Source organism: Acinonyx jubatus, chromosome F2 (genome assembly GCF_027475565.1).
Source record: "Acinonyx jubatus isolate Ajub_Pintada_27869175 chromosome F2, VMU_Ajub_asm_v1.0, whole genome shotgun sequence".
NCBI lineage: Eukaryota > Metazoa > Chordata > Mammalia > Carnivora > Felidae > Acinonyx > Acinonyx jubatus.
Window position 1 is genome coordinate 14,932,316 of NC_069394.1, and position 20,047 is coordinate 14,952,362.

The following is a 20,047-nucleotide window of genomic DNA, read 5'->3' on the forward strand; positions in this document are numbered from 1 at the left end:
GCTGAAGCTTGAATTTGAGACTCCAAGCCTGTCACTGAAAGTGTTCTGCCTGAGGCTGTAGAAAGCAAACCTTGTTTCTTATAAAGAACTAGGAGATGTAGGGGCGCCTGGGTGGCTCAGTTCGTTAAGTGTCTGACTCTTGATTTCGGCTCAGGTCATGATCTCACGCTTTGTCAGTTTGAGCCCAACGTCAGGGTCTGTGCCTTCAGCGTGGAGCCTGCATCGGATTCTCCCTCTTTATCTGGCCCTCCCTGGCCCAGGCTCTCTCTCTCAAAAATAAGTAACATTAGAAAAAGAAATGGGACCCGGAGCTTCATGTCCCCACCACCACTGTGCCAAGCAGCACGCTAATGTAGATTACTGCTGTCTCCACTCTACAACGGGGGCTGTGAGCCTGCTCGGGGGTGTCCGAACTCCTGTTCAGGCGTGTTGGTGCCACAGTTCATGTGCTCTGATCACAATGTCGTGTTGCCTCCTGGCAGATTCAAAACTGAAGTCTGGAAGATTTCTACTGCAGCCGCCTTCCTGTATCAGTGAAGAATGCATTCACTCGACTTATCAGGAAGCCTGATGTGCACCCCTGAATTAAACAAACAGGGCTTTATCTTGCTCACCTATCAAGTAATGTAGAAGTAAGTGGTTGCTGGCATTTATTCAATAACTCGATAATGTCAAGGTGAGCAGCAGGGCTGTTCTCTTGACTTTTTCTCCCTCTTATCACTCCAAGGTTTCATGACGCTACTGAATACAAGGCCATAAGAAAGAGGGAAGCGGGAAGCAGTGTCTGTTGCACTTTGCCTTTTTGTCAGGAAAAGCATCATGCTTCCCAGAGCGCTGGGCGGACCCAGAACCCAGTGACAGAGCCGCCCCGTCCACACTGCAGGATGCACCAGGCACTATGAAGGCACTCTTAGCTAGGAAGATGTGAGGCCCCAATATTGTCACAGAGGCTAACCGCATCTGCCATACCATGCTGCCCCCTGAAATCTAGAAACCGCCTCAGGCCACAGCTCACCCTCCATCCCATCATCCAAATGGTTATCACAGCCTGCACTGCCCAAAAGTTCCTCTGAAATCACCTCTTTTGGTTCTGTCTCCTTTATCGGGGTATCATCCAAGGTCTAGCATTGCTCATCTGATAATTTCAATGGCATTGAAAAGTCCCTTTATTATCTGGCCCCCACCTACCTCCCTATCCTTATTGGTTTTCACTGAAATTGCTGCTGATAAGCAACACCAACATGCACGTGTGCTGTGACTGGTTCCATTCCTTCCCACTCGCCACTGCCCTGCCCCCTCCACCATAGCCTACCCAACCCCATCCAACCCCACCAGATCCTCACTCTTAATCCAACATATTTGTTCTCTTCTCATCCTTCAAGATGGCTTAGATGACCATTCCTCCAGGAAGCCTCTTTTGATTCCCACCCCTACCCCGTGTTGGTTACATGACCCTCTGTGCTCCCATAACACCTAGTCATGAATTCCACTCTCATCGAAACACCGGGGGCTCCCAAACCCCAACCCTCAGCCCCATCCTCTCTGTGGGTCTAGATTTAATGGCGTCATGACCTTCCTCTATCAACTGGGAATACATTCACTCACTTTATCAGAAAGCCTGATGGACACCGCTGAATTAAATGAACAGGGCTTAATCTTGCTCACATATCGAGTAATCCGGAGGCACGTGGTTGCTGGAATTCATTCAATGGCTCGATAATGTCAGGGCCAGGAGCAAGGTTGTTCTTCTGACTCTTTGAGAAGGGCCAATAGTAATACTCTCTTCCCTGCCCAGTTCTGAATTAATTGAGAAATAACTTGTAGAAAATCAATACATAATCTTTTCACTGATAAAAAGAAAAACGCGACACTGGAGAATATATATTACAAATCTGAGCGAGCGAGATTCCTAATCCCGCGGCCCAGAGTTAGACAGATGCAATCCATTCGTCTGCTTCATGAGACTGAAGCTGCTTCCAGGTCCGTGCCAGCTCCGCCCCTGCCGACCTTGTCTCCTGGCACCCTGTTCTCAGGCTGTGCGTCCGGGTCTGTGACCCCAGCATAGTAAACCCATGCATCTTGCTCCCTGCTGTTTCCAGAGGGACCACTCTGGTTTGCCCCTCCTCTCTGCCTGCTCCCTGTGCTACAACCAGAGTGGTCTTCCTGAAAACCGTATCTAATCACGTTGCTCCACGGCTCCTAATCATCCAGAGGAAAAAGTGCCTTTCAGCTTAGCATGGCGTGTGGATCCGACGCCCACCTTGCCCAGAGCCCCTCACCTTCACCCACCCCAGCCGCATCTCCTGTGTTCAACCACACCAGGCTCCCTGGACACGCATGCCCTTTCTTGCCTCATCCTCTTAGCACTTGTTATTCCCTCAGCCTGAACAAAACATCCCCTTTGGTCTGCCTTCCATATACAATCCTGTCCATCCTTTAAACTAAGCCAAGTTGGGGCGCCTGTGTGTCTCAGTCGGTTAAACATCCAACTCCTGGTTTCATGATCTCACTGTGCATGGGTTCAAGCCCCACAGCAGGCTCTGTGCTGAATGTGCAGAACCTGCTTGGGATTCTTTCTCTCTCCCTCTCTCTCTGCCCCTCACCTGCTTGTGCTCTCCCTCTCCCTCTCTCTCTCTCTCACAACAAATAAATATACTTTAAAAAATGGTTTTAAAAAAACTAAATAAAGTCTTTCTCCTCTGTGAAGGCTTCTCCTCACATTATTGGACCTCTGATAATTAACTGGAATATAGCAGGTGCTCAACGAAAGCTTACAGAATGGAGGCGATGTTGAAGGCAACTGGGTGAATCGATGAACTTGTGACCCAACTAGATGATACATTTTCTGCAGGCAGGAGCCATGCCCTATGCTTTTTCATCTCTTGCCAGAGACAAAAATGAGGAGAAAGACGAGGATGATCACAAGTCCACACACAACGAGAAGGACCGCCCTGAATCAGCAGCCCGCTTGGCCCTCGTCTTTCTCCCGGATGTCCGGTACCTCTGAGAAAGCTCTCCAATCTCCCTGATCTGTTGAGAGAAGTACCTGATAACATGTCAGAGCAATGTTTTTGCAAATAGAAAATGCTCTCCGAACGGTTTCATCCCCGGGGGCAGTCCCTGGCTTTGAACGGAAGTGGCTGTCTAACCACTTTAGCAAAGACCTGTGTTCTGGAACACACCCAGGGCGATACCTTGTCATCTGCTAAAAGGCTTCGGAGCAAGAAAACATCCCCGGTGAGAGAAATATGGGCAACGTCAAAATTGCGGGCAGCGATGAAGCCCTGCCTGCCACCCTCTCCCTGGACACAGTGTCTGGTTGAATCTTATTCTCCTATTATTTGAGACAGGGCTTAAGGATGGGGTCCCTGCAAGACAGAGTGCTCCTTTGTCTCTGTTGCTGGGGTGCTGGTCTCCCTATGGGCGGAGCTCTGCAATGTCCCCTGTGCCAAAGTTCGGAGTCCGGCCCCAGGCCCCAGCTCTGACATTGACCAGCTGTACTGTATGATCCTGAAAAAAATTATTCACGTCTCTGAGCCTCAGTTTCCCTTTTTAGCTCCATGTCTCGGGAAGGCATCTCTGTTCTCTTCATCTTTCAAATCTATGCAATAAAATGTATTTCTTCCCCTTGGGGCACCGGGGTGACTCATTCAGTTAAAGCCTCCGACTTCGGCTCAGGTCATGATCTCACCGTTCGGAGTTCGAGCCCCACATTGTGCTCTGTGCTTGCAGCTCAGAGCCTGGAGCCTGTTTCAGATTCCATGATTCCCTCTCTCTCTCTCTCTGCCTCTTCCCCATTCACACTCTGTCTCTCTCTCTCTCTCAAAAATAAACTTAAAAAAAAATGTATTTCTTCCCCTCACTCACTCAGCTCTGGCTACACTGGCCTTTGTGCTGTTTCTAACACATTCCAAGCACCTACCTCAGGACCTTAACGCTGGCTTTCTTTCTCCAGATAGCAAGGTCAAGGTGGCTTTCTCTTCATGGCCTTTCAGTCTTTGCTGATCATTCTGCCAATAACGACAACCCCACCCCAACTCCCTGGCACTTCCTGCCTCTTCTTCCTGGTTTATTTTTCTCCATGGTACTTGCCACCTTCTAAAATACTATGTCATTGCGGCGCCTGGGTGGTGCAGTCGGTTAAGCGTCCGACTTCAGCCAGGTCACGATCTCGCGGTCCGTGAGTTCGAGCCCCGCGTCGGGCTCTGGGCTGACGGCTCGGAGCCTGGAGCCTGTTTCCGATTCTGTGTCACCCTCTCTCCCTGCCCCTCCCCCGTTCATGCTCTGTCTCTCTCTGTCCCAAAAATAAATAAAAACGTTGAAAAAAAAATTAAAAAAATAAAATAAAATACTATGCCATTTGCTCACTTATCAGGTCTGCCTGTTTCCCATCTCCTACCCCATTGCAGTGGAAGATCTAGAAGGCAGAGATTTGGTCTGTTCTGTTCACTGTTTAGAACAGTGCCTGGCACATAGCAGGGGCTCAAAAATATCTGTTGAATGAGTAAATAATTTCAACACGTGTTTATTGAGCACCTACTATGTATCAGGCTCTGGGATGTAGAAATGAATAAGACAGCTCCTCAAGATGCTAAGCGTCTGGTAGGAGAGACAAATAGGGGAATGTATGTGTGGTTCATAGTTAATCAATGAAACAGGTGCCGCAATGGGGGGGATGGTGGGATCAGGGGTAATTTAGAGGAAGAACTAGTTTGTGCTCTTGGGAGGAGGTAAAAGACAGGGGATTGCTGAAGGACTGACTTCTTCCCTGAGTTTGGAAGCATAAAAAGCATTTCCTAGGGTTGGAGGAGCAGGAAGGCTGTTCCAAGGCAGAAACTTTGTTTCAGAAAACACCAAAGGCAAGACTCTCATATGCTCAAAACTTCCCATCGTGAGCAGAAGGGTATGCCTCTTATCCTGTTCAATGGGCGTTGAATGTGTGAATGAAAGTGGCTCCAGCAAAAAGAGATAAGCTAAGGCATCTTTTAGTTGCACCACTCTTTATGTCCAAGGTGCTATGGTGCTACGCCGAAACCTTCTTCCCCACAAAAGAATCTGCCAACGGCCCAAAAAGAAATTCTACCATCATAGCCTTCTCTGAGGAAGAGATTCTTCTCAGAAGGCTCAGCGAAAATGCACATTTGCAGACGAAGCTGCTGTCTTGAGCTACCGAGACAGGTTGTTTTGTTAAATACTTGAGTTGGCATCTGGAAATAAGCGGCGTGCCGAGAAGATGTAGAGACGGGTATGTCGTCGTGGAGACCGCCATGGCATAGAGTAAGGGTGGCGAACCGGCCTGCCCACCACCTGCTTTGCGTGGCCTACGAGCTAAGAAAGCTCTTGACATCCTTAGATGGCGGAGAGAGGGGAGGCAAGGGGAGGAATCCAAGGAAGAATACTATTTCACCACATGTGAAAATTACATACAGTTCACCTTTCCATTTCCATCGGTAGGGTTTTACGGGAACGGAGCACGCTCACTTGTTAACCTACCGTCCACGGCTACTCTCATATACCACAGCAGAGTTGAGTAGTTGCGACAGGGACAGTATAAAGGCTAAAACATTTATCGTCGGAAGACTTAGAAATGCATGGCTGCGAGCTTGTCTTTGGTAAATAATACTAGCCCAGAAGCTACCAAAGGGTAATAAGCAGGGCAGACAAAGCTACCCGTCTATAGGCTCACTATCAAGTTATTTGAAAGCAGAACTCGGACCAGAGGGTCTCTGTGATGGTTAATTTTATGCGTCGACTTAGCTAGGTAATGGTATCCAGGCATCTGGCCAAATATCGGTCTGAATGCTGTGAAGGCATTTTTTTAGATAAGATTAACATTTAAGTCAGTAGACTTTGAGTCAAGCACCTCACACTCCTAGGGTGGGCCTCATCCAATCAGTTGAAGGCCTTAAGAGAGAACAGACTGAGATTCCCTAAGGAAGTGGGAATTCTGCCAGTAGACTGCCTTCAAACTCAGGCTGCAACATCAACCCATCCCTGGGTCGGGTCTCCAGCCTGCTGGCTTCCTCTGAATATTTTGTGTGAATAAACAATAGAATGTATGTGTGTCCATATGTACGTGTGCATGTTGCGCACACACACACACACACACACACACACACAGCCTACTGGTTCTGTTTCTCTAGAAAACACTGTTACAGTTTCCAAGAGGAAGTTTTTGAGCAGCAGTCGAGTCGCTCTTTTGTCTTCTCATAAGACCTATTGTTTCATTTTATGTAGATGCGATATCGGAAAATGAGGGAGAGGGAAAGGATTTTTCAACAGAAAGAGAAGAAAAAGAAAAGGAAGAAAGTGGCCAGCGGCCAAAAAGGCCCTGTGTCCGTTCAGCTCCTCTGAGAAACCGACGTGGACAGGGAGTCAGCAGCATGATAGACCTGTAGAGGGGATGATGCTGTCTGTGAGAGAGCTGTGGAGGGGACGGTGTTGTACATGGAAGGTAGAAGGAGCAGGAGTAGGCAGATAAAGGCTCCAGACCATGATGCTGGTCTGACATCTAGGAAGGGAGAGGGGAGAAGGAAGAAAACTGTGTAGGGAGAGCTTCCCTGCAGTACAGCTCAGAACTTTTCACCCAGCCCAGTGGGAAGCTCCTGTACAAAGACGGTCTGGAGAAGCGTCCAGCCCTGGGCAGTCATGGCAGCCCTCAGAGCCCCACCTCGCTCAGGCAGTGGGTCCTGAGGGCCCCGCCACCAGCAGCTGACTGCACTGCTCTGGGCCGTTCTCTCCTGAAGGGATATTTAGGCAGACTCCTACCTGGCTGCCTCAAGGCCTCACAGGGCTCTCTAGTTGCATGGATGGTTGGAGAGGTTAAACAGAATGGACACTGAATCCACACTCTGTCGTTCTTCTTTATGGGTCCAAAATCTCACCCAAATACTAAACTATTAGTATTAAACTATTAGTACTAAACTATTAATATACTTTTAGGAAAGGCACATGGAACAAAAGCGTTGCCCCATAATGTGAACCATTTCTGATATGATAATCATGGGGGACAGACGCTGTGGTTGCCCCAGCACCTCCTTGGAGACTCACATCTCTGTCATTCTCAGTATTGTTGTTCTGGTGGCACCGTCCACAGGGCTTCAGGAGGGCAGGTCTCCTCTGCCTGGAGGAGCAGGACATTTCAGCCTCAGGCTGAGCGATGAGTTGAGAGAGAAGATCATGATCATTGCCAGGAAAATCAAAGCCCTGTCGAGAAAACAGTCAAAAAGTAGGTGTTCCTGGGGCTCTGGGATCGCTGGCTGTAAAGGCAAAGGAAGCATGGCGATATCTTGGCCATCATATGCCGAGGGACCCCCAGAACTGGGAAGCAGTAAGGAGTGGGGCTGAGAGAGGCAGAGACCTAAGGCCAAACTAGCAACTTTTTACAGGAAGGGAGGCAAACCCGAGCTTATCACGAACAAATTTTCGTTGAAAACATGCATGTTTCCTCTGGAAGAAAACTGAAGTCAGAAACTAGGTTCCAGAAGGAGTAGTAAACGAGGAAACTGGTCTTTCTGAAAAGTGGGCAAAGCTAAGCCAGCACCTGCAAGTGAATGATAAATCAATTATTCGATTAAGCCCAAGTAATTAATTTGGGATAAAAACAAGGTTGAATGCGAATAACGGACAACAGTAACATGGGAGTTCAAAGGAGGGATGCTAGGGACACAGTAATCCAAGGTCCTTGCGTTTTTCAGGAGGAGTTTAGAGACATCGTTTAACATCAGACTTGTGTTATGATGTCGTTTAAAATTAAAGGAGACCGGGAAAAAAAAAAAAAACCTTCAGGTAACTAAAACACAGGAAAAGGGATGAAGGGAAGAAGCATAAAAAATGTCAAATAGAGAGCACAAAATAAAGTGATAGGATTAAATCCAAATATATCAATAACCTAAATAAATATAGACTAAACCCTCCAGTAAAAATAAAAATGGTTATCGAGTCTGGGGCAGGAAGCATGTAAGATAAGTCTGGAATATATTGTTATACCAGAGAGCAAAGAAGTTATCAAAGATGACATGTGTCAGGTCAAAAGGATTATATAAATATAATAGCCCACACCAAGAGGCTCTCATTGTTCAAAATGGGACAATTTGCACATCAGTAAAAGGTAGTGACAGTCACTACAACTGAGGAAAATACAAAAACGATATTTGCATTTTCAAAACACATAAAGTATAATAGCAAATAGACCAGCCAATAAGTGCAATGGAGAGAAATACATCAAATATATCATGATGGTAACTTTTAAATGGTTATATTTAAGGAAATAAATTAATTTGTTCAAGCTAGTAAATGAAAGGAAGAAAATCAAACATTTATCCTGCCTTTCCTGTAGAAACAATACCTCAGGGCAACCAAATAATTGGGTAGGGAAATTTCTTCTTATGGAAGAATCTCAGGTAATAAATGGGAAAAGGTTATGGAACTAGAATTATTTTAAAAAGGAAGATAGAATAGGGGTGCCTGGGTGACTCAGTCAGCCGAGCATCTGACTCAGGCTCAGGTCATGATCTCACTGCTCATGAGTTTGAGCCCCACATCGGGCTCACTGCTGTCAGGGCAGAGCCCGCTTTGGATCCTCTGTCCCCCTCTCTCTCTGTCCGTCCCCCACGTGCACTCTCTCTCTCAAAAATAAGTAAACTTGGGGGAAAAAAGGAATATAGAATCACGATTTTGCAACTCTACTAAAGCAATGACTCTAGAACAAGGGTTGGCAAACTTTTCTTAGAAGGCCAACTAGTATGTATTTTAAGTTTCATGGGCCATAGAAGCTTTGTCGCAACTACTCAGTTCTGCTGGTGTAGCTCAAAAGCAGATGTAGATAAAACATGAACGGGCATGGCTGTATTCCAATAAAACTTTATTTATAAAAACAGGAGCACTCGGGACTTGGCTCGCAGCGGTCGCCATAGTGCTCTGGTCCCTGACCTAGAGAGTGACCATCAGCGTTTGCTAACAACATAAACAGAGCAACAATCATACTGACCATCTTTTCAAGCACAGTGCAGTTTATTGAAGAAAAATAGCAAAACAAAAAATATAGTTAGAAGTTAGAAAAATAGACTTGTAAAAATCTCAAAGATCAAAGAAGGAATCAAATGGAAATGAGAAAATATTTATAACTAAATGATAATAAAAACACTCTACATCAAACACGTGGAGTTTTCCAAACATGTCATTTAGAGGGGCATTATAGCTTTAAATAGTATATTAGAAAACAAGAAAGATTGGAAATCAATGAACTCAGCTTGCAAATATTTAGGGAAAGGACAACAGAGTAAAAACCAAAGAAAACAGAAGAAAATACATAGCAAAGGCAAGAGGAGGAGTTAATAAATCAGAAACAAACATACGACAGAAGGAAAAGAAAGCCAAAAGCTGATTATTTGAGAAAAACAATAAAACAGACACAGCAGGAAAACCGGATGGCACCCACACTTGAAATAGGCTGAGTAGAAAGAAACCAAGAGATTTACCTTAAAAAAGCTACAAATGACAGATTGAAAAGGTTAGAGAGGAAGCTAGTGTTTTAACTAACGACTGAAAATAATCGGGATTTATTCTGGAGGTTTACAGTCTCCTCTCCAGGTACTTGTGATACTTTGTGTTTTCTTCAGAATCCACTATTTTATACCTGATTTCTCCCTTGGATTCTCCTTCTCCATTGAACCTGACCTCTCCTCTGATGTCGAATGTCGCTGAGGAAAAAGAAGCCAGTAGGTGGCAGTACCTCCTCACTCACGTCCCTGAATGTGCTCGCCCACCTGGCCTGTAGGCATTCTGTCACAAGCTCAAACCCTTGCCACCATGTTTAAATATGGCCTCTCACTAGTGTGACACCTTTTTCGTCTCAAGGTTTCTCCCACCAGGTCTTTTCCACACCACCACCGACTTCATTAACACACAACTGAACTAAACTGCAACCTCTTACCCTGACTGCCTGATTCCTGGTTGTTGTTGTTTTTCCCCAAATTCACCATGGCAACCATGGAGAACTTAATTTCAATAGGAAGGAAGGAAGGAAGGAAGGAAGGAAGGAAGGAAGGAAGGAAGGAAGGAGGGAGGAAAGAAACCTAACAATGCTCTCAAGCTCCAAAGCCATCCACAACTCCCTGTTGCCTCTCAGATGAAGACCAAGTGTTGTTGGCCATTCAAGCCTTTAGCTTCCCACTAGCATTTTGCCCTGCTCCCATCCTTGCCATCTAGGTCTTTCTGGGGATCTGGTTTTTGTATCATCTCCTCCTTTGTTCTTTAAGGACTGCTTTCTCAGGAATTCTCCTGCATACCCAACATCTCCCTCAAACTCCCATGAACTTCCCTTTGTATAACAGATTTAGAGGCTTCACTTATAAAATATTTTATAAAATGAGTGAATTCTCATGCAGCAAGTAATTATTCTTTCATCAAATATTTACTGAGCACTTTTACCTAACGACCTATATCAGAACATTTATAGCAGCCCTATTTATAATAACCAAAACCTATAAACAACTAAATGTCTTCCTACAGAAGATTGGACAAATAAATTGTGCTGTAGAATGGAATGCTTGCTATACAGCAGTGAGAATAAATGAACATCCATAATAGGGGACGTATATATGACCTCATCCACAGAGGTGCAGGAAAAGGCCAAACTAAGCTGTAGTGTTAGAATCAGGACTGTGGTTACCATTGGTGAGAATGAGGGGAGGGGGTGGTGATTGGAACAGGGCATTAGGGAGACTTCTGGAATAATACGTCTGTGCTTCCTGATTCTGGTCACAGGGTGTGTTTCCTTTGAGAAAATTCATCAAGCTGCATACTTTATTTGCACACTTTTCTATATATGTTCGACTTCAGCAAAAAGTATACTGAAAAAAATAACAAGCACCCACTGCGTGCCATGCACAGGGTTAGAGATGCTGGGAACACAGAGGTAGTAGGTCCCTCAAGGACTGGAAACGCCGTGAAGAGTTTCTCATCGGTGACCTCTCATCGATGAGAGAGGTAAGCATAGGGTGCAACCCATTCAACTCGTTAAACCTCACTTCCTTCATCTGTAAAATGGGAATCATATTTCCTACCCAAATGATCACTTAACATGGGCATGTCCCACAGTGTCTGGTGATGTGGTCTGAAGTGTGGGGGTTCGGGGCTGATGGCCAAAATAAGAATTCTTGAGCCGTCTTCAGTGCAAAAGGGTGGTTTTATCGAAGCGCGGGGACAGGACCCCGAAGCAGAAAGAGCTGCCCTGGGATTGTGAAACAGCAATTGATTGTATAGTTCAGGGCTGGGGGAGGTGAAGACTGGGGAAGTTTCCAAAAGGATTTTCATAAGCTAAAGAAGACTCACAGGGTCCTGGGGGCTGAGCTATTGTCAAGCTAAGGTTGTTTTTCCCTCTAGCAAAACATTAACATTAAAATGGTTAGGAGTTCCTGGAGGAATGTTTCACTCTGCGACCTCAAGTACTTGTCAATGGGCTGCGGGTTATAAGGAAATTTAATTATATCTACATTTCTTTTTTGCCTTTGTTCCCCACATCCTCTGGGGCATAGTAGGTGCTCAATAAATGGTATTTGAATTTGATTCTCAACACAATTAGTCAAGGAAAGCCCTACAAACAGCAGCTTCTCACACTGTCCCCATCGCCATTCACACGTAAGCACACACACTCAGGCACACATAAACACCACACACACACACACACACACACACACACACACACGCTACTCGTCATGGCTTCTTGGATTAAGACAGCAGAAGAAAGTATATATTAAACCTCAAAGGTGCTTGTAGTCACTTTCTTTCATTTCTGTAAGTGTCTGGGTTCCCGTGCCCGCTTATCTGCAGCGGCCTAAACTGCCCTCAGTCAGAAGGAACCACAATTTCCTCTGCTGCCTGGTACCCAGTGACAGACCTAAGGGCCCCCAAAAAAGTCCCTCGGGGGTAAATGGCCTGTGCCCTGAGGTGCATGGCTAAGAAATGAATGGCTTCATTTCCGGCACTTTCTTTCTCTCACCAGGATCCAGGAGATTTTCAACCTGAATTAAAACAATCTTCCAGGGGCGCCTGGGTGGCTCAGTCGGTTGAGCGGCCGACTTCAGCTCAGGTCATGATCTCGCGGTCCGTGAGTTCGAGCCCCCCGTGGGGCTCTGTGCTGACAGCTCAGAGCCTGGAGCCTGTTTCAGATTCTGTGTCTCCCTCTCTCTGACCCTCCCCCGTTCATGCTCTGTCTCTGTCTCAAAAATAAATAAATGGTAAAAAAAAAAACAAAAAAAAAAAAACAATCTTCCAAGATCTGCCTGTGTTTAGAAAGGAACGGGCAACAGGGATGGACCATGCTGGGTTTGTAGCTGTGGTTCGGGCTGGTTTCATCTGATAGCAGCCCCGTGAGGTCTGGTGGCGAAAAGGGACAGCGCCCTCATGGGCAGATTGCAGGGCTGTGGCACGATCTCAAACAGGTCCCCAAAGTGGTGGTCCGTGATGTGGTTTTGGGGTTGTTGGTGGGAGGTTGGAGCCCACGGCCAAGGAAGAATTCTTGAGACGTCTTTGGTACAAAAGGGGGTTTGATTAAAGCACGGGAACAGGACCCCCACCCCCACCCCCCCATCCCCACCGTGTGCAGAAAGAGCGGCACTGAGGTTGCGACGAGTAACTGATCATATACTACCTAGTTGGGGAGTTGGGGGTGGTGAGGTTTCCGAAGGGACTTTCGTATGCCAAAGAGGGCTCACAGTATACTGGAAGCCTAGCTATTGTCAAGCTAAGATTGTTTTGTTTTGTTTTTTTCTCTAGGAAAGCATTAGGTTAAGAGAGTGGGGAGTTCTTGGAGGAATGTTTTACTCTGCCTGCCTCCAGTAGTTGTCAACGGGCTGCAGGATGGAAGGAAATTGGACTTTACCTGCCATTTCCTTCTTGCCTTTGTTCCCCACATCACCATGCGGGGGAGGGTGATGTTAGGGCTCCGGGAATCGAAGTCTATAGGTTTATGGAAACTAGGCTATTGATAAGATTGCCTGTTTCCTGTAATTTACTAAGACATTTGTAAACTGAGGGAGACTCAAGGTCCCGCGTGACTGCGATCTCTATCAGTTAACCATTGGTTTTGCCTTTCCTTTGTTCTTGGGCAGGGCAGGAGCGCCTGAGGAAAACCACACACAGCCCATGTGGCGGGGGCGGGGCACTGCAGGGTGTCGGTTTGCCTTATGCTCCCTCATCACTCAGGATGCAGGGCACTCCTTCCTGATGCCACCTGCCACCTGTCATTCCTCACCTGGAGACGTGAATGTGAGTCATCAGTCATCGATAAGTCATGGAATGTGAGTCACTGGTGGGAGGAAATGCATTACAGCAAGTCGGAAGCCAGGATGGCACCTTAACCTCTCGGGTTCCCTCTCCAAAATCTCTCTCAAACCCCACCCCTTCTTACCATCTCGCTTGCCAAAACCTAGGCCCCCATCACCGCTGGGCCATACCTGCGAGATCTCCTCACCTGTCTCCCTGATTCCTTCTTGCCCTGTCAGCTACACCAACTTCCCCTCATCCCCTCAAACCCACCAAGCTCCTTTCAAACTTGGCAGTTTGCCCTTCCTGGAACATTCCATGCCCCTTCTTCACCTGGCTAAACCTGCTCATGCCTCAGATCTCTGTTCCAACATCACCTTCCTAGAGTTCTCACTGACCCATCCCAATCTAAAGTAGATCCCTGACCCTCCATTTTCTCCATGAATAACCAGCATAGCTGGTTAGTACCTCCTGATCTGTGTTACTTGTTTGCATATCTGTCTCATTCACTGCTCGACTGTAGACTTTATCCACCCCTCTATTCTCAGGCCCTAGCAATGCTGCTTCAAATATAGTAGGCACTTGATAATGTTTGATCGGTTGGAGTTTTGGTTGATGGATGAGTCCCTGTAAGGGGAACATTGCCAGGCAACTTTAAACTGCAAAAAAGAAAGGCTTTTCCTTCGTTAGGGAAAGAGGTTTGGGAAACACTAGGAGAATCATGCTGCTTTTTACAGCTAAAAGTTATGGACAGCCACATGGTAAAGCACAGAACCAGACAGACCTCTTCCCGCCTCACGCTATCTACGTGATCTTCAGAAAGTGACTTAACATCTCGGAGCCTTAGTTCCTTTCTGACAATTGGGGGGAAAATACATTTTTTTGAGTTATTGGTAGGACCAGATGAAATAAGGAATAGGAGAGTATTTTATAAAATCGTAAAGCACTGGAGAGTTCACGGGGCCTGAGTTAAGGCAGCCACAGGGGAAGCAGAAAGTAATGGAAGTGTGCAATGTGTGTTCGGGATGGATTTCACACACGTATCCATACACAGGCACTGCGCTGTGTTGAGCAGTGTTCCCCTTAAATTCACATCCACCATGAACCTGTGAGCCTGATCTTATTTGGAAATGGGGTCTGTGTAGATGTAATCAAGTGAAGATGAGGTCATGCGGAATTAGGGTGGGCCTTAGGCCAATGATTGGTGTGTTTATGAAAAGAAGGCAATTTGGACAGAGATGCAGAGGAGAAGAGCATGTGAAAAGGGAGGCAGAGAGTAGAGTGATGCATCCACAGGCAAAGAAATGCCAAGGACTGCTGGAAAGCCGCCAGTAGCTGGAAAGAGGCAAAAAAGGATGCTCTCCTAAAGTCTTCAGAGAGAGCATGAGCCAGCCCACACTTTGATTTCGGACTTCCGTCTGCCAGAACTGTGAGAGAATGACTTTCTGCTGTTTTAAGGTACCTACTTTGTGGTGCTTTAACAAAGCACCGAAGACACTAATACACACACACTCGGCAACTTGCCATGTTGAATACCTATTGGTGGCCTGTGGACCCCACCTTTGTCCTCGTAAGTGAGCCCTTGTAACCAGGGAAACAGCCCTAGTACTTAGCCTTAAAAAGCTACCAGGGAGATTTCTCAGCCAAAGATAAAGAACAAAGATGAATTGTTCCTTTTGAACTCCTTGCTCCTCGGATGACACTTGTCAATCTCAACGCCTCAGTTCCCTGCCTGCATATAACATCAGCCAAGATTATAGCAGCACCAGACAACTCCAGCTTTCCCTGCTGCTCAAGATTGAACCCACATCTGGCTCACCGTCCTCCTTACTTTGTCTCATTGGGGAAACAACTCCATCACCAGTTCAAACTGTCCGGGGAATGATTCTTTTTTGCAGCCCTACGCAAGCAGATTGTATACAAATGACCCATAAATAGAACCTGGCCAGACATCTCGGATCAGGGGTGCCACACATCACCTTTCCAACAGGCTACCAGACAATGATTTCCCTTTTATGATTGCATGTTAAGACCAGAGCTAGAATAGCAGTCAACACATAGCAGTGACGGAGGGAAATCCTAACTCATCCACTAAGCCCACAGCTGGGTCTGCGTCTTCTTCTGATGTGTCCGAGAAGAATGCCTTTTCCCTCCATCTGCTGACCATGAGGGGCCATTCTTCCCCAAATATTTCCAGACCCTTGATGCTTACATCTCCCCACCAAGGTGGAATGAGTTTCCCGGTCCATGAACAGTATGGCCATTGGTCCACATTTCTCAATGGGGAGTAGTTAATCCCTCAAAGGGTCACTGGTCTCTTTCTCCTTCTCTACCCAGACAGATGGGTATCAGTGACCTGAGAAAGTGTGTCTGCTCTGCGGATGTGCCCTGGGGAGACGGAACCATGGACAGGGGGTAAGCGAGCCCATCTGGCTCTCAGTAGAGCTTCTACTAGCCATGGATAAGAAAAGTTGCATTTTAGTCTCCACATCTTCGTCATTTTATGATTTTTCAGATGGTTCAGAACATGGGTGGTAAAGAGAGGTGCTATTTGGGGGGGTTCCCAATGACGCTGAGATACATTTGCTTCCCATTATTCAGGGTAGTTATATGATAGATATGTGCTGTAATGTCATCGCAAACACTGAAGTAGCAAATACTAAACCACTGCTCTTAGGGAACACACACACACACACACACACACACACACACCCCACCTAGATTATAACCTTAAATCCTAAAAACAACTCATCCTGGCAGATTCAATTATTTTGAGAAAACAAGGTTCAGAAGTGTTCAGTGACTTGCCTGAGGCCTCCACACGAACAGGGGCCAGAGCTGGGATTTAACCCTGTCCAACCGGCCCGTATCAGAGCCCTGTCCGCTCCATCCTGCCTCCATCCTCTGCCCACCTGTGCGCCAGAGCTCAAACACGAAGGCAGAGTGCAGCACTGTTCCACCTCAGCTGGGAAGATACGCATCGGGCAACTCAAAGCTTTTGCTGCTCAGGGCATGTCCACAAATGACTGAAAGTGCCAGAAGTATTGCTTTGGGGGTTAAAAATGAATTCTAGCAAGCAGATGAATCCACATATATAGGATCTGTCAATAATGAAGATCAGCTGTATATATTGTGTTATTGCTCCAAATTATTCACTGTCTTCACGGTAAGGGGATTATACATCCTTGTCCCCTACCTCCCTGGGGGTGAGGGAGTATATGCCCCTGCCCATTGTCATCAGGCCTTAGCTGTATGACTCACTTTGGCCAGTGCAATGCAAGTGGCAGTAACACATGCCAATCTCAGGAGAACCTCTAAAGCCAATTCATGGTTTGAAACGTCTACTTTCTGGTTCTTTTTTTCTCTTCCAAGAGAACAGCATGTCCCCAGTGAGGCTGCTCCTTCTGCCTGGATCCTGGGATAAAGAAGACACGTGGATGTCAGCTGACCTGTAATGTAAGTGAGAACTATCCCCTCTGGGTCTGTAAACCATTAAGATTTGAGGTTTGAAACTATAGCCTAGAAGCACCTAGGTGGCTCAGTCGGTTGAGCTTCTCTCTTGATTTCAGTTCAGGTGGTGATCTCATAGTTTGTGGGATCAAGCCCCGCATTTGGCTCTGTGCTCATAGCACAGAGACTGCTTGGGATTCTCTCTCTTCCTCTTTCTCTGCCCCTCCCCACCTGGTGAACACGCAAATGCACGCTCTCTCTCTCTCTCTCTCTCTCTCAAAATAAATAAATACACATTAAAAAAGAAACTTTAGACTAACCAAGCAAAAGCTAATAGACCCCAATGTGATGCATACAGCCTGCTGTTACCTTATCCTGTTGGTTTAAAGTAGTCATTCTCTTTTGTTTAAATTGTGGCTGTTTGGAACTTTCCTTCCGGCTTTGTACAAACCCATAAAGAGGAAAAGTCAACCCCATGCTCTGAAGGTCAGAGAATGGGTCAAAACAGAGAGCAGGACTTAATCCCTCAGTCATCTGGCAGGAGACATATGCCACAATGGGATTCAATGTGCAAGAGGTTCATTACAGGGAAAGACACAAGGGGTCAGGAATGGAGAAGCCTGGTAGAGTTTTCAGACAGGGAGGCACATCTGAAACCTCCGAAGGGAGACAGCAAAGGAAGGAGTGGGGAGGAAAAGCCTCAAACTGCAGCTCAAGATGGCCAACCAGGGAGCTAAGACCATCAGAGGCAGGCCCAGTCACTGGCTGGGAGCAGCCTGGAGGAAGCAGGGCCTCAGTGCTCATGGGATGGTGACTGCAGGCTGTCAGTCAACGGTGCTTCCCAAGGCAGGGTCTCTTGAAGAAAATCTGAGCAGTGGGTCTCCAGGGCCACCATATTGGAAAGATTAGAAGAAAAGGCCTGTGCTCTTGAGGGCCCAGATGGATGGGGAAAGGGAGCCAGATGAGGGGTAGATTAGAAATAAAATCCAGGCACGTGTTCCCATAGCTCTTAGTGGCCACCTCTAACATATGTAATAGACTCAGCATCTAGAATATACTTCTATTTCTACAAAACATTTGAGAACCGTATCATTCCATTACCCATACAAGCAAATATGAAGGGACAACTGCCCTATCAGAGTGGAGGAGCCATAAGGTGAAGCCACTCACAGTTCCACAGCAAGTCCAGGCAGACCCAGAATTCAGACAATGTCCATGTAACCCCAACACTGTCGCCGTTTCCTTCCCAGGAGTCTTACACAGATTCTCCAACCCTAACGGCATGAACTTGACTGCTTCTGTCCATGCTTACCCATTTTCCCCCAACACGGAGGATGCGTCCAGTGGAATCCATATAGGGTCACGATACATACCTATTTCCACCTCGTTTCCCCTAAGTCAGTGACACCCAGGCAAGGGGAGGGCCATGCTCGGGGCTGCACCAGCAAATGGAGACAAGACCCTAGAATTTCCAAGTCTATCCGGGATTACCATGAGAAAGCGGACGCCTGCTGTTGAGACTCTGCTGGCGCTATGGTGTTCGTGTTTCCTGAGCATCTACTACGTGTCAATCATTGCCTTGGCCCTAGAATTTGGTTGAAAACAGTCACTGAAGATCCCGTCTTCTCAGAACTAACTGCTTCAAAGCCTTCCCAGGTGTGGCTTAGAAGCGCAGCTCCAGGATTTCCTGGTTTGGTTCTAAATCCACAGAAGTAAGAACACAGCCTTTCCCTGCTGTGTGCGAGCTCGCGATGTTTTTTCTGATGTCGGTGAGGTCAATTACCCTCCCGCAGTTTTATAGTAAAGCTTTTCAAGACTCTCCAGTCACTGCTCTTATTAATTACTGTATCAGCTGTTTTACATACCCTAATTATCTCCCCATGGCACAGACAATGGCCTTTCTTAAGATTTTTTTTTTCTCACTCTTTCTGGTAAAAATAGAAAATATGAATATGTATGTATTTTTTAAGCTTTTTCAGAATTTAAACGCAACACGAGTGCCATCTGCTGGCTAAAACGAGAAACACCTGCACAGATTCCTGTAGTTTCCATGTTGAAAATCCTACTACTAATAAAACCAATGGTAAGAAAAATCACGATATATCTCAAAAATAGTATTTTAAAATACCATTTAGGGGGCGCCTGGATGGCTCGGTCGGTGAAGCATCCGACTTTGGCTCAGGTCATGATTTCACAGTTCATGAGTTCAACCCCTGCATTGGGCTCTCTGCTGACAGCTTGGAGCCTGGAGCCTGCTTCAGATTCTGTGTCTCTGTCTCCCTCTTTCTGCCCCTCCCCAGCTCATGTTCTGTCTCTCTCTGCCTCTCAAAAATAAATAAATGTTAAAAAAATGTTTTAATTAATAAAATAAAATACCATTTAGGTATGTAAGGCATTCCTCAGCTACATGCCTGACTCCTCGTAGCATAATGAATTATTCTAAAATATTTGTCATATCATCGCTAGCACTCAGTAAGGACTTAGTATGTACATGTTATCTCATTAAATCTTCACTGCAGCCGTATTTGTTGGGTTCCATTGCTCTCCACATTTTAAAGATTAGGAAAAGAAAGCACAGAGAGGGAAGTGACTTGCCCGGGAAGTAAGGGGCACAGCCAAGATTTGAGCCCCCGTGGGCCTGCCTTCTATTGTGTCCCAGTGTTGTATAATAAGCTTAACCCAAGCAAACAGCACTGTATTTCAAGTACCTACAGTGAGTCACAGTTTGCAAAAGTCACCCAGGTACACGACCTTGTGCGGTCCCCTCCACCACCTCGTCAGAGAGGCTGTGTCATGCTCCCGTGTTACAGATGAGGAAGCTCTTGGCAGGAGGTTGAGTCCCACCCAAGGGTCACGCTCAGAGGAGACACAGGACTTGGACGGGGATCTGCTGACTGAACCCCGGGTTATGTCCACCACGAGATGCTTCTGTTTCACCCCTCAGCATCTTAATCAGATTCCCTTTCCCCTCCGGAGAGTCTCAGAGGACGGATTTTTAAAGTTTTTTGCTTCCTGAAAGTTCCCAGGAGCAGGAGTCCCAACGACTGGAGTAGAAATCCACCAGAAAGAGGGCCTTTCCTGCGAGTTCCCCAAACTCCTCCTTTAAAAAAATGTTTATTTTTGAGAGTAAGAGCACATGAGTAGGGGAGGGACAGAGAGAGAGGGAGACAGAGGATCTGAAGCAGGCTCCATGCTGACAGCAGAGAGTTCCATGTGAGGCTCGAACTCATGAACCGAATTCACAAACCATGAGATCGTGACCTGAGCTAAAGTCTGATGCTTAACCTTAACTGAGGGAGCCACCCAGGGCCCCCCACCCTGCACGCCTTCT

At 46.6% G+C, this 20,047-nt stretch overlaps 1 long non-coding RNA gene across 3 annotated transcripts in view; it reads right to left on the reverse strand.

Moving 5' to 3' along the window:
• LOC113600575 (uncharacterized) overlaps window positions 1–20,047 on the reverse strand; it is a 238,784-nt gene that overhangs the window by 190,697 nt on the left and 28,040 nt on the right. The window lies entirely within an intron of this gene.